Below are 16,372 nucleotides of genomic sequence, written 5' to 3' on the forward strand. Positions count from 1 at the left end.
TTCAACAAATGTCTTCACAAATAACTATCATGAAGCAGAAAACTAGCAAGACTACCCATCATATCTCCCAAAACCCCATACCCACGAAATTTAAGAGAGAAAGAAGTCCACCCAAATCTGAATTTTTGAAGTCCCACTCGTAGCCACGCACTTCACGACTCCGGAAATGCCCTCCTTTTGCGATTTGGAGCGGAAATGGGCACCAAAGGTTGAAGCTTTGTGTGGAGCTTCAATGGTGGATGAAGAAGAGAGAAAGCTACGTGAGAGAGGGAGAGAAAAGGCTTCTGAACTTCTTTCTTTTGGCTGAGTGAGGAGAGAGAAAAGCTTTTTGGTCTTAAATAAAAAGGGTTTTCCCTTTTTCCATTATTTTATTCAAGCTCTGCCACATGTCCCTCTTTGAGTGGAGCAAAAGGGCCCACTTTCCCTTTTTACTGTGACCCACACTCAGTCACAAAAGTGAGAAAAACCTGACCTTTAAAACGCTAAAATCTTACCTCGGTTTGTGTGCCGTTTCTCTGGTTCCAGTTTCTCGCGTTTCTCTACGTCCGTCGGGGCCAGTTTTCGAAAGCAGGCAATATATATATCAAAACGCTCAGAATAAAACCCCGAGCGTGGTTCAGAGGTTGGTTTCGTTAAATTCTAAGTTGCACGCAAAACGATGATTTTTAACTAATTAATTAGGAATTAACTCATAACCTCCCAATTATGGATTTCTCTTCCTTAATTAGCCTAACCCGCATATCTTGCCCCCACTATTCCTACTTCTACCAAGAACATATAGGCATAGACACTGAATAATACTTATATATATATAATCATTCAAAAAACATCGTCTTCAAAAATTCCGGGTAGAAATTTCCAGGATGTTACATTCATCCCCAACAAAAAAACAGGACAAAATCCCACCAAATAAAGTTATCCCGAGACAAAGCTCCAAAACTGGCTAGCTTGTCAGCACTGAGAGTTTTCTTCCCTATAAATGTGAGGAAAAAATCAAAACTATATCTTAAAAAAAATAAGTAATTTTTCCAACGTATGCGTAAATTCCAAAGAACTGTAAAAGGGATTCTTAAAAGATTGAATTATCAAAGTGGAGTCACATTCAATCCAAAGATTAGTCCAACCTTTTTGCTTAGCTATCTCCAAAGAACTACAATCAAATTTAACTATACTTACAATAATTAAAAAGCTGAGCAATGGCCAATTTAATGTGTATGGATTTTTCAATCTTATAGCTTAGTCAAATTAAATAAATTTATCATTATGATGATAAATTATATTTAATTTCTCCATTTTATTTTACTCACTTTTTTATGATGCCAAACAAGCATTTTTATTTATTTATATTCAATTAAACGTTAACTTTTAATTATATTTATCTTTCCTCTTCTTTGAGTTTTTTTTTTTTCTTTATCTAATCCCAACAATGCATGAAAACAAGAAGACATAATATGGTATTGCGAGGTTGTATGTGTGACTTGATTGTTTCCTTTTTATTTATTTATTTGTTTGATTAAGTTTTTTTAATATAGATCATATTATTATCTAACATTTTTTTTCCAACAAAGTAAATGAAAAAATTTCAATTTTATTCTACTACCTGCTGTTAGTTGTGTGTTGTCTTCTGTTGTTGAGTTGAGTGTGATGACATAATAGCAGAGTATCATATTATCTCACCTTCAATGATGTGTCAGTGATTGAGCGTGATGACGTTGCATTTTGTCTGTCATGTCATTACTTAACTTAACCAAAGGGGATTAATGAAAGATAATAAGTTGAAACATAAAATTTTTTCAAATAATTATGTGACAAAATGAATTTTTAGGTTGTAATATGAAAATAATTTATTTACTAGGTATGAAAAATTTAATTAAGCCAATATAAAAATAGTTAACAAATGGCAAGGAGGAGTTTTATCGAAATAAATAATTTAATTTTAAATAAAATGATAAATGGTAAATTTTATTATTTTATTAAAATAAAAATAAAATGGTAATCGTAAATTTTAATTATATTTAAAAGCATATTTTATAAGTCAATAAGAAAAAATCGTTCTCAAACACTTTTATTTGATTAAATATTTATAAACCTGTAAAAAAAACTAAAAATTAATCAAAATATCTCGATGAATATATATGTAATTTATTTTTATATAAACTTAATAAACTTTATCCAATTTTTTAAGATAATTCCTCATTTAAAATAAGAAATACATTAAATTAATAAGATTTTTATTGGTAGTAATTAAAAAAATACTATTTGAAATTTACAATAACCCATCTATCAATTTATCATGTTTAATCAATTGAACTAGTTTAATAAGATAATATTAATGTGAAATTAAAGAGTTAAGATGCGTACATTTAATATATGAACAAAGCTAATAGAGAATCAACAAGATCAAATGATAAGATATATATTTTGGATACAAAGGACATGGAAGGAAGAGTGATGAAAGACATAACATATTACATGTGTACATTAATAAAAAATCGTAAAACATCAATTATATATGATTTAAATAAATTTTTCATACTTGAAAAATAAGTCATTTTCAAATTACTATCTAAAATTCATTTTTTTTAAATACTTACCAAAACAATTTTATGTTTCATTCATTTCCATTAAATGATATAACGTAACATATGGAATTTCATGTCATCACACTCAATCACTAACATGACATGTCATTATCACATCATTAAAGATAATAACATTCCATGTGTATGTCATTACTTAACGGAAGGTGATTGACGTAATAAAATAAAACTAAATTTGTTTTCGAATACTTGATTGAAAAAAATAAATATTAAATAATAATATAAAAACCACCTATATTCAAGATATAAAAAAATTAATTAAACTTTTTTTTTTTGTGGACGATAAGTTATTAGTATTATTTTTTGTCCATCATTTAATTATATTATCCGAATCATGCATTCATCACTAAGCATCAGACGATTGCAGACTTGCTTTTTTATTTATAAATAAAGGACGATTCTGTGGTGGACCTGGTCCACCGGTAGACCTATAAATAGTATCAATGAACAGTGTTAAAAAAATAATTTAAAAAGTTAATTATTACTAAGATAGGATCGTGTCTTTTAAATAATAAAAAATACAAGTTAATAAAAAGTTGATAGAATAAAAATAATGGGAAATTAATGTAAGTTAATAAAAAAATTTAAATTTAAGAAATAAGTTAAACGTAAAATTAGTGGATAATTATCTAATTTTGATCAATAAATCAATCTTAATCTTTATAATTAAAAAAATTAATTGTTAGTATTACTTTAATATTATTAAAAAAAAGAATAAAATGATTTTAAAAAATGTGAAAATAAAAAACAGTTATATAAAGTTATATTATTATAATTTGTGAAATAACTATTATATCCCTTTAACGATGGGATAAAATAAAAGCATTGTGAAATAACCACCGCCATGAACCTTCGCCGGTCATGTAGCTCCACCCTTGATCATCACCGAATGCCAACCCATTTTGACATCTCAGTCAAATCCGAACCCCAAACCACCTCGGCGCATGGCCACACACACATTCACCTCCATCACCATGTTGGATCTAAGGTTGCGTTTCACCCTAACCCAACAACCCCCTACATGTTCTCTCATCATCCATGTTTCATGACGAAACCTTTCCCTTCAGATCTCGTAAGTCAGCATTGTAAAGTCAGCCCCAAAACGTTGTCGTTCAGAGAAGGGTTCACTTACGAGATCTCCATCAGACAAATCAGCTCCAACAATCACAAGAAAAAGAAGTGCAGGTTTTACGGATTTTTCAAATTTGAAATTGATGCATGATCTGAATTTTTATGGACCGATTATAGCTACAATTCCAGTTCTGACGATTTTCAAGTTTCGATTTTGATTATATGACATAATAACGATGGCATAAATGATGGTATTTGCGCATTGAATTGGATGTCGTATATCAAATGAAATTATAGTCCTTCCTAACAACTCTACCCACCCCTTGAGATTTGTATTTTTATGGATAAAACCTCATTACAATACGAGATTCTACATAAACAAGATAAACAAACACTCAAATTAATTTGGTACCAAGAGAAAGCATAAATCCAAACTGAAGACGAAGCACTTGTTATTTTGAGATTTCATGGCTGAATGAGTGATTTTTAGTTTCAATTATATGTCTGAGAAGATGAAGATGACTTTCAGGTGCCCTTTGTCACAACTTGTCTCAAACCAAAGGAAGCGGACACACCCAGCCTTCGTAGATCAAGGGTTAAAAATGACCATTCACTAAGAAATATAGTTTAATTAAATATTATAAAGGAACAAAAAAAAAATCATATACAGTAACATATTTAGATTGCTTGTAAATAAATGTATCACTTAATGATATCATGATTAATTAATAAAATAAGAATCATTAAGATGAATCGATTAAATTGAATGATGTTATTTAATAATTTTAAAGACAATAAATATAAGATTGTTACTTGGTATCATTCTATAAATAAAATCTTATTTTATATATATATATATATATATATATATATATATATATATAATAGATATATTTTCATTGATGTTGCATTGAAAGAAAAATATTAATTCATTTTTATTTGTTTGGTGAGAGATGTAAAAAGACATAAAACCTTATAAAATAAAAAAGACTTGCTAAAAAAAGACATTTGTACTTTTGACAAAGTAAAACCTATTTTTTTTATCGATGCTTTTTTTGAAAATTAAAATTGTACGCTTCGGTTGGTTATTAGCCGAGTATTCAACGAGCCATTATTTATCCACTTGAAGCTTATAGTCTCTTTATGATTATACTTTGAGTTTAAGAAATTGTGTATCCTTGGATCGATCATTGGATGAGTCTAGCACTCCATATAGCATTAGATTTCGATCAACTTGTCCCGCCTCTATGACCCTTTTGCCAACTTTTGTGATCCATTTTTAATCATAGTCTCCATATCTTAATATATTTTATCATGATCTTATGATGTATCATCATATATTGTTACACTTTGTCATATATTATCTTTGGAAATTAATGCAGCTAGATATGATAATGTTTTTTCCCCACAATATATGATAAGGTTGTGATCTAACAAATATGTACTAAACTTAGAGATATGAACAAAACACCTTTTGATGATTTAGATAGACGATCTCTAACCAAGCAGAGGAACCCTGTATTGGAATAAAGGCTATTTACTTCTTTCATCGTTTTTTTTAATACAAGAGGGATTAATTCTTTGAATTGACACTTACATGAAAAAAAAACATATTCAAAAGATAAAATGAACTTCTTTTTGTTTTTCTTTTCATTTTTCTATACAACTAAACAAGGTATAACTAAATTATTAATTAATTTAAATAATTTTGTGATAAATTACAAGAAGAAAATGATTTTTAATTAACATCTTTTGGGTTTAAGTTTTAAATATGCAATCATATTAAATACTCTAAAAGATAACTTTTCTTTTTATAATACTCTTACTCGGTTCGAATAAGATTGACTTATGTGGAGGATAAATGTGAGATAGATAAAAAAGTATTATACACCGAAACAACTATATTTAAATCAAATAAGACTATTATATGCGACAAAATTATCTCTTCAAATATTTAATGTAATTGTTTAAAGACTTGATCTTAAAACCTTTTGTTAGGATAAAATAATTTCACATCAGTTGATCTATATGTTTGGTGATAATTCAATTAAGAATTTGTTAATTATATTAAAAACAAATATTTACTAAAGTATAACTTGAAGTGTATTTTAACAAATTTAAAATTATAATTTATCATTATATTTTAAAAAATGAATAAGCATAAACAAATTAACATTTTTTTATAAAAAAAATATACGAAAAGTCAAACAACACGCTGACAAGATTAAATAAAGTGCAACTAAACCACTATTTTATTTTGACTTTTGAATAAATTGATTCCGATAAAGTGAGGAAGGGAGAAAACTAATCCTTCTTGCAAGCTTCGCTGTCACCCTAATCCTTTCCTTCTCAAAATGTCCCTTCCGCTCCTCCAAGGGTCACCTTGCCACCTCAGCACTCCGCACCTTCCCTGTGTGCTTCCACGTCAATGCTTACATTTTTGTCTATCGAACTAGCATAAAATCTGTGCAATACACTATTTTTTTTAGTAAAAAAAAATTGAATAAATAATTTCTTAAAAAACAAAAATAAATGCATTTAAAAAATAAAAAAGTACAATCTGTCCTGCATGGACACGTAATACTAGCCAAACAATTAATTATATATATATATAACAAATTTGGAATCCTGACAACATTATAATGAGATATTTATAAAAAAAAATTATTTTGATACATTATATTTGATTATAAGTTAGTTAAACTTTGAGAAAATTATTTATATAAGATATTATTGCTCATGAATTTATTAACTCCGTATTAAATATAGGAGAGAAGGAAAATTGTGAGTTAAACAACTTAATAAAAAAATTTATTACAGAGAATTGAGTTACTTAAGATTAAGTTGTTTATACCAAGACCATTAAAGATATTCTTAGTAAGAGCATATCTAATGATGGTGTTTTATATGGATTGCTTAGTTCTAAGCAAAGTGGTTTAATCTTTTTTGCAGTTGGAGCAAATGACATAAAGTTGGTTATAAAGGCACATTACTTAACTAAATTTAAGTAAAAGTAAACATATTTTTTAAGTATTATAGGACCTATAAAATTAATTAAAATACATATATATTTTAACAATTTTATTATTAGAATGAATTTTTGTGTAAAATACTTAAATTTATATAAAGTTATAAGATTTATAAAATTAAGATAAATAATTCATTTAACTTATTGTAATGTTATAAGTGAAAATAATATATATTTTTTAGAATGAATATAATAACTTTTCTAGTCCGAAAACAATATTTTTCTTTGCTGGCTATTGATGCCTCCTCGAATGCGAATTAATCTCGTATGTTCTAGTGTGGGTAAACCTTGTGTTTCCTACGTGTGCATTTGCGAGGTCGACCCCCTAACTAATTTTAAGTTCGTAATTCCCAAACTAATACGAGACTCAGTTGTGAATGGACAACGTGTGATACACGATTTTCTTTAATTTTATAAAATAATAAATAAAGATAACATTGTTTAAGTTGATCCCATCATTCTCCTTAATGAAGAGTCAACTCATACATTCCATTTTAGGAAGATCCTCCTCAAACAGTTTCCGAAAATGAGCAAATTGATCGTTCATTTTTCTTTTTCTAATGTCAGTGAAAGTTCTACTGTGCTAACTGATGTTTTAAGGTACCTAATAAGTTGATAATGATATTACATTCAGGTAAATTTTTTTATTTGGGATAGTTTTACAAACTATTTTCTCAGATAGGGTTGTTTTGAAATTATTTTCGACAGGGGACACTTATTTACGTGATCTGCATGGGGTTGCTAACAAACCATCATTGCCAATGACGAGTTTGCTCTGCAACGCCCACGTAGCATGGAAACCGCCACCATGACTGGCGAGTCTGGTCCTGGTTTTGGAAACCGCCAGTCAAACTGGCGGGTTGGCTTTGCAGGGTTGCAGGCAAGGGTTCAGGCGTAGGCACGTTAGGGCTGCTTTTTCAGAGAAAGGGGAGTTGCAACTGCCATTGGCGATTTGAGTGCAAGTTGCAACTACCACTGGCGATTTAGGGCAGAGAAAATAACCATTTCTAATTGTGATTTAAGGGCTTTAAATAGACGAAATTCTTCTCAACGTTGTTGTCTGTGTACTCAGATTTGAGTTTTGAAAAATTGCGAGTGTCCGCAAGGTTTTGTATTTGCTTCTTCAGTCTATATTATAATCAGGTTTGTAGTTTCGAAATTAATAATTTATGTTATAATTTCTTTTTAAGTATGTTGTTGTTTGCTCAGATTTGTCCGCATAAGGTTATGGAATTTGGTATAATTTGTGTTATAATTTTTTTTTTCAAAACTGTTAGTGAAATTCTACAATTAAAATCCAGAAAACCAAAATCATGGATTAAGAAATTAGGAAATCAAAATTACAATTTAATCAAAATATATGATGCCCTAAAAGCTTTAACTTGTAGTTGTAACAAAAAAATATATAGCATTTGGTTACTCATACCACAAACATAAGGCAATATAATAAGAATTTAATATTAGAAATGTAAAAAACAAAAAATTTACATGATGAATCAATTAAAAATTATTGTTGTTATAACTTTTAGAATATTTATTATAAAAGGCAATAAATTTATGATGCATGATTCATCTATGAGTTATTTTCTCAAATTATAATAAATACTAGGTTTAGTCTTTTTTTTTTTGCTAACTAGGTTTAGTCATATTTTGCTCATTTAAATTCAGTATTGTTTTAGTTTCTTAAATTTTTTATTTTAATTATTATTTTTGTCTTTTATATTTAAAAAAATTAATTATTTAATTTTTATTTAAAATTCTTAAATTACCACTTTTATTCAGAATCTTAAAAAACTTAAGTAAATTAAATTGTTTTAAACCTTCACATTAAAAATTACCAATTAAAATATTATATTTTACTCACAATAAAAATAAAAATATTTCTCTTCAAAAAAGCCTTATTCTCAAATTCTATAAAATCTTAAAATTTTAGTACCACTAAAATTTTAAGTCTTGAAAGAAAATATTCTCATTTTCTATTTCACTATATCATTAAATTTCAAATGTTTATATAAAAAAAATGAGAATTTAAGAGTTTTATAAAATATAGAATTGATATAAAAAGACTAAACATACTTAATTTTAAGATAAAATATAGTTAAGAACTTAATTTAAATACATTGACGTTGGTTAAGAAATGAGAATACTAAATTACTTAGGTCAAATAACATTTGATAGTTTTATCTCTTTACAAACGAGCATAAATCTCTCTAGTTCTCTGCTACAGCTTGTGGGGCTTTGTCTTCTTGTTTAATATCCTTAAATATGACACTTTTATTTGTTAGTTTCCAGTAAAATAATTTGTATTATAATTTTTTTAAGTTATTTTTAATTAAAACTAGATTTTAGCTTTCAAGTAATTTTTTTAAGTAATTTTTTTTATTTGTTAGTTTCCAGTAAAATAACTTGTATTCTAATTTTTTTAAAGTAATTTTTAATTAAAAGAAGATTTCAGCTTTCAAGTAATTTTTTTTTATTTCTTAGTTTCTAGTAAAATAATTTGTATTATAATTTTTTTTAAGTAATTTATTTTATTTAGTAGTTTCCAGTAAAATAATTTGTATTATAATTTTTTAAGTACTTTTTAATTAAAACTAGTTTTCAATAAAATGATTTGTGTCATCAAATTTTTAATTAAATTTCTTAAGTGTTGGTGTATATTAAAAACTAGATTTCAACTTTGAAAATGTGTGAGCGTTCTTGAGATTTAAATTTGTCCGCATAAGGTTGAAATTTGCTTTATGAGACTTTTTGTGATTACATTTTACTATTTTGAATTTATTATGAATAATTATTTAAAATATTATTTTTGTAGGTACACGATGAATTCGGTTATAACAGTGTTGTATTTCAATGGAAGGGTATATGAAGATAATGATGGTGTAATATTTGAAGGCAGTAAAAAAGCGATTCAGATTAAACGTGGAATTAGTTTCAATGCTTTGAAGAAAAAAATTGGAGACAAGGTAAAGTTAGAAAATAATGAAATTATTTCTGCTATCAGTTGTAGATTTTTAGTGTCAGAAAAATATATTGCCTTGCAAATTTGCGATGACGAAGACGTTGAAACGATGCTGGAATGTTGTAAACAACAACAAGAAATGTCAGTTATAGAATTGTACATAGAAAAGGATGTGGCTAGTGGTTCAATGTTTCATTCTGCAAATTCCCTTACATCATATGGAAATTATTTATCTAATGATGAGACACAACCGCCAACAAATATGAGCAATTTACATCTTGACGAAGATGATGATCATGATGATTATCTTGTGTCTAACTCATACGTTGAAGAGTCTTTAGACGAAGATGACAATGTTGACGGTATATCGGATACAGACAATGAAGTTCCTGACATGATTCCACCAGTAAGAATTGTTCACCCAGTAGAAGGTATAATTTCCTCTTAAAAAATACGTCAATACATTTATTATTTAACGACAATTGTATTAAAGGCCAAATAAGTATGATTTGAATTTTTTTTTTGGACTATAAGGTGTACAAGGAATTCAGAATCCATTTTGGAATGATGCTTTGCATTATAATAATATCAACTGGAGTCATCTTGATGAGGAGGACATTTGTGGTTTGGAGATGCCATCCAGTTTTAATGTTGACCAAGAATTATATGTTGGCATGGAATTTGATAGTAAAAATGCGGTTAAGAATGCGGTCAAACAATATGTTATGAAGGTGCATCAAAGTTTCAAAGTGGTTGAAAGCAAATGAGACAAGTATGTGGTTTGTTGCGTGAATAGAAATGCAGATTGTCCTTGCCCTTTCTACATGAGGGCAATTCTATCTAAAAAAACTGATTCATGGAAAGTCACTCAATAGGGTGGACCACACATGTCTCAATATGACAATGACCCAAGATCACGAGAAACTTGATTTAGATTTAATTGCGACTTGTGTAGTAGGTACGTATTTTATGTTCATATTATGTTATTGTTTAGCCTTAATTGTCATTTAAATTTTGTTATTCTATTCACAGGCATGATTAGAGAAGATCCATCCATAAAAATTTCATTGATTCAAGAGAGGATTAACAGTCAATTTGCGTACAAGGTGTCGTACAAAAAAGCTTGTTTAGGGAAACTTTACTGCTGCTTTTGTCAACAAATAGAACTCCTCCTATGAATCTATGGATCCATGAACGGGTAAATCTTTGTAATTGTTCTACGTTACCGTCATGAATATTTATTTCAAAAAAATGGTGAGCCAACCAACTTAATTTGACCACACTGCCTTGAAGTTCACCTTCCCGTGGTCTGACTCCCAATAATTCTTCACACAATTCAGCCCAATCAAGATTAGTCTCACCAATTAATGGTGTCCCCTCAGTATGAAGACCTAACAAGACTGACACATCTTGAAGAGTAATCGTAGCCTCTCCGCATCTCAAGTGAAACGTGTGTGTCTCGGGCCTCCATCTTTCAATCAAGGTTGTAATTAATGAAGAATTAATTTTTAGGTACCCCATTTTTATTATCCAATAAAATCCAGATTGGCGAAGCAGAGGAATAATTTCCTCTGGTATTTCTTCTTGCCCTTGATAGATGGGTACAACTCGTCTGATATGTAACTTCCTGTCTGGTTCCCCATTCCAAACATGTTCGGAAACATGTTTAGGTTGCAGCCATAAAACGTCTCCATCTATTGGACCAGACTTAATGTGTATACTAGATGAAGATGACGACGAAGATGTCATTGATACTATAAAGTAAAATATAATACAAAAAAATTCACAACAAAAATTGTACATTAAAAAAATTAACTACATTTACAAAAAATCAATTAAATATACATACCACATAATTAAAATATGAATAAATAACAAAATACATCAATTTGAACAAATAACAATATTAAAAATAACAATACGTACCCAAATTTAAATAAATGTTCTAAAATACTCTACAAATAACAAAATTACAAATTTAATAGCTACACAAATTTAAATAAATGAATAAATTAAAATACATAAATTTGTTACACGTACAAAAATTTAACACAAAAAAACTTAAAATATTACCTAAAATACTCTACAAATAACAAAATTAAAAATTACATGCCTACACAAATTTAAATAAATTACCAAATTAAAATACATAACAAAATTAAAAATTTAAACACATACATAAATTTTACACAAATAAACTTAAAATACTACCGAAAATAGTCTACAAATAACAAAATTAAAAATTAAATAACTACAAAAATTTAAATAAATGACCAAATTAAAATACATAACAAAATTAAAAATTTAAACACATACATAAATTGTACACACACAAATAAACTTAAAATACGGCCTAAAATAGTGTACAAATAACAAAATTAAAATTAAATAGCTACAAAAATTTAAATAAATAACCAAATTAAAATACATAATAAAATTAAAAATTGTTACACGTAAAAAAATTTTACACAATAAAACTTAAAATACTCTACAAATAACATAATTAAAAATTAACATAGCAACATAAATTGAAATAAATGACCAAATTAAAATACATACTTAATAAAATTATAAAATAAAACACGTACATAAATTTAACACAATAAAACTTAATTTACTAACTAAAATACTCTCTACATAACAAAATTAAATATTAAAATACCCACATTAAATTAATTAAATGACCATATTTTTTTTCCAATTATTAAAAATTAAATTATATAACAAATATTATACACAAAAAAATGGTATTAAATCAAAAAAATTGCATGGAATAAAAAATTTAAAGAACGTATATATAAAATTAATAAAGTTTCATATATTTCAATAAAAACTATAATTCAATAAACTAAATAATATTCACATTCTAACTAAACCTAAAATACCATATATATAATACAAATAATATCATACAAACCTAATAAATCTAAACCAAATAATAATAACATAACAACTAAAATTAACGTACAAATAATAACATACAAATTTTAAAAATCTTAACAAAATTATATTAATAAATCTGCTATAACTAACGTACAAATAATAATATACCAAGTAAATCATATTTAAACATACTACTTAAAATTTAAAAGTTTCACCTAACATCAACAAACTTAGCATATCTATATATAAAACAATTAATACTATACTAATTTACAAAATTTTTAAAAAAATAATATTATCAAATTAACTAAAACTAACCTAACAAAATATATATATATATATATATATATATATATATATATATAACACAACTAATAATATATAATATAAAAAATCTAACTTAAATAATATTGACATATTAACTAAAATTACAAAGCCAAGTTAACAAACACTTACCAAATAGAAAAACCACGTAATAGCTCGTAGGAGAAGAAACCACGTAACAACCACAGTCCTACAACAGGAACAATCACGTAAATAATTTTCACTAAAATTATGTTTCAAAATATATATATAATACAACATATATTTACCAGTATAAAATACTTACCAGAAATAAAACAAGAAGAAGAGCAATGTAGTGCAGTAATATGAAGAAGAAGAGTAATATGAAGAAGAAGAAGAAAGCGTACCAAGCGTAGCTGAGTTCATGCTTTTATAATGGACAAGTTTGAAACAAAGGAAATCGCCATCTTGGCGATTCCGGTGAAGCGCATCCCGCCATCCTGATTGGCGAATCCACCCTGCTGCAGCTGCAACCCTCCATGACCTGCTGCATGGCCTGTGCCACTGACGCTAGCCCTGAGGCCTACGTGCTGGGAACTCGCCAGTCAAACTGGCGGTTCCCCTTGCTGTCGTATGTCGCCACTTCGAATGGCGAGTTCCAGTCAAACTTGTGCATATCGCCACTGACAGTGGCGAGTCCAGTTACCAGCAGCAAACCCGCCAGTCCCTCTGACGGTTTGCTTGCACCATGCATGCAGTTACGTTCAAAAGAGTCCCCTTGGATAAATAATTTTAAAAAGACCCCATTTGAGGAAAATGTTTTTAAAAGGACCCCTAATGGGAAAATTTGCCATTAAATTCAATCATCCTAAATAATGTTTTGCCTAAAACAAACATAATTAAAAAAGAAATTTTAATTTAAAGTGATGAGTCAGATTTTTTAATAAAAATTAATTATTAATAAAATTGATGAATATTTGATAACAACAATAAGTAATTGAAGTTTAGTAGTAAAAAGAGTTGGATATTTGCATTAGTTACACTCCATCAATATTACTTCTTCATTTTATATTACCAAAAAGTTTGATATTCAAATTACTTAATGTGTTCTGTAAAAAAAAATTAATGTGTCCCTGTCATTAATGTAAAAAACAAAACGAGTTTTGTTATTATTTTACACTAGATATAGCATCCAATCCATGTTCTCAAGGGGGAAAAAAAATACATATTTTGGCTTATCAGCTAGTTCCAATCCACACACGGATGCTTACCATTTATATATATTGAAGGAGAAATGAAAACTGTAAACCAAAGCTTTTACGATGAAAATAAAATTATGATAGATATCAAATTTTACATTTATCTTATAGCTTTGTCAATTTTTTCTTTCTATTACACTTTTTTTTTTTTATCTTGGATTAAAGACTAACGGTGCTCTTCAACCTAAGCATAATATTCCATAAAATAAATTGTTTTTTCACATTGCAAAGTGATCTTATATTGTCGTGTCAACTATCAAATCTTTGGGTTTCATTACACTTGATACTTGTTATACCTTTCTTCTTATATCTCTCTTTTTACTTGGGATGTATTTTAAGTAGTACTGCTAAATTATCATTATTTATTTAACTTAGATAAAAATATTTGTATTGCAGAAAAATTTGTACTACCTTCCCAACTCCCAAGTAAATCTACAACTGTATACCAAAAAACAAATCAGTAAATTTTTTCAATGTCACCCATTATAGATAAAGGACTGAAGGGCATTGAGTTTTTTTTTTTTAACAGTATCAAATAGTTTAACGTAATTAATGGTATCTTGATCTCATCGGTCTGGATTATCATGAAATCGTTTTTGTTGAGAAGGCCAGAATTGACTTTTCATTACGTGCTTATCCAAATGAGTAGGCAGCCAGAATATGCCATTTCATTCCTTCTCTTTTTGTAGTGTTCCAACCAAATATCTTATTCTGTTATCTTTCTTTCCGTTATTTAGGTTTTTAATTAAATGTTATCACTTACTAAGGTGGTGGTGGGGATCTCATTCAAATTGATATCGCGGCTTAGAGAGATAGTACTCAAATTCAAAATGGTAATTTCAATTTGCATATTTTTTTTCTTCTCTAAAACATACTACTGAAAAGTATTGTTTCGTAAAAAAGAAATTGTTTTTGTAATCAATATGTATATTTTGAGACAAATACGGATGAATCTTTAGCAATGTATATGTATATGCTTGAATAGAGCATTCTTCCTAACTTACTCTTTTGCCCTTTTTCACCATACTCATTACTCAATTTGTCTCATTTTTTTTTTTATCGATTTTGTTACTTATTGAAATGATTTTTAGGCTAAATTCCTATTTATTAATTGATTTTTCTGGCATAAGATTAACATTAAATTTAAGATTGAAAATTTTGCCAAAATTATGTTGAAAAAAAATTCTTAATACTGTATTTCAATATACAGTTATTTTAATAAATTATGAATACGATAAATTAATCTAGCTTTTCTTAGGATACTGTCTTGCACTTTTAAGGAAAAAAAAAATTATTCAAAAGCTTTATCATTAACACAAAACGTCGTAATAAATTTTGCCGCTCTATAACATCTGATAGACTTCCTTTCCTTTTATGTCCTTTCCGCATCAAAATCTTGTCAGCATTATTTGGCAGAGGAGAAATTCATGATCCTAATCAGCAATTCAAGATTTGACTTGGTGTACATTTGAGATTACAAAATACATAATTATAAGAGAATATTTGATAGACCAATTTGAATAAATTAAAATTTAAAATATAATAAATATATAAAAACATAACACACACACCCACCCACCTTTTTATATATTGATATTTAAAATAAATAAATGGGTTTTATATATAAATTATATCTTAGATTTATAATAAGTAAATTAAATTGTGATAAAGGTTATTTTTAATAATTGGCAAATTTTGAGATAGAAATAAAATAAAATAAATTGAAAATTGGAAATTAATATACAAATAAATGCGTGAAATGCATATCAAAAGAAGACAATATTAAAAATGTTTAATAGAAAAATGAGAAGAGCGACCATCTCAAATTTCTAAGTTGTGCATTGTGCGAAATTAAATATAGTTGATAAAATAAATGATAGAATAAAAAAATCAATAATATAAAAGTAGTGAGAAGTTAATCCAAGTTAAAAGATAAATTTTAAATTTAAGAAATAATTTAAAAATAAAATTGTCCAATGAAAATGAAGAGTGATTAGTGAATAGTTACCTGATTTTAGTTAATTGGTTAGTTTTAATTTACATAATTAAAGATGATTGATGACTGTTACTACTTTAATATTATTAAAAATAAAGATAAAATGATCTAAAAATATGAAAACCAAAAATAGTTACACAAAATTGTATTCTTTTTATATATTGGTATAGATATAATATTTACAACAAGTTATATAATTTAAATTTCTTTAATTTAACGTAGTTATTTAAAATACAACTAAATAGTAATTTTGTAAGAAATAAATAATTAATGCATTAAAACTAATAA

Source organism: Glycine soja, chromosome 20, assembly GCF_004193775.1.
Source record: "Glycine soja cultivar W05 chromosome 20, ASM419377v2, whole genome shotgun sequence".
In the NCBI taxonomy this organism is placed as follows: domain Eukaryota; kingdom Viridiplantae; phylum Streptophyta; class Magnoliopsida; order Fabales; family Fabaceae; genus Glycine; species Glycine soja.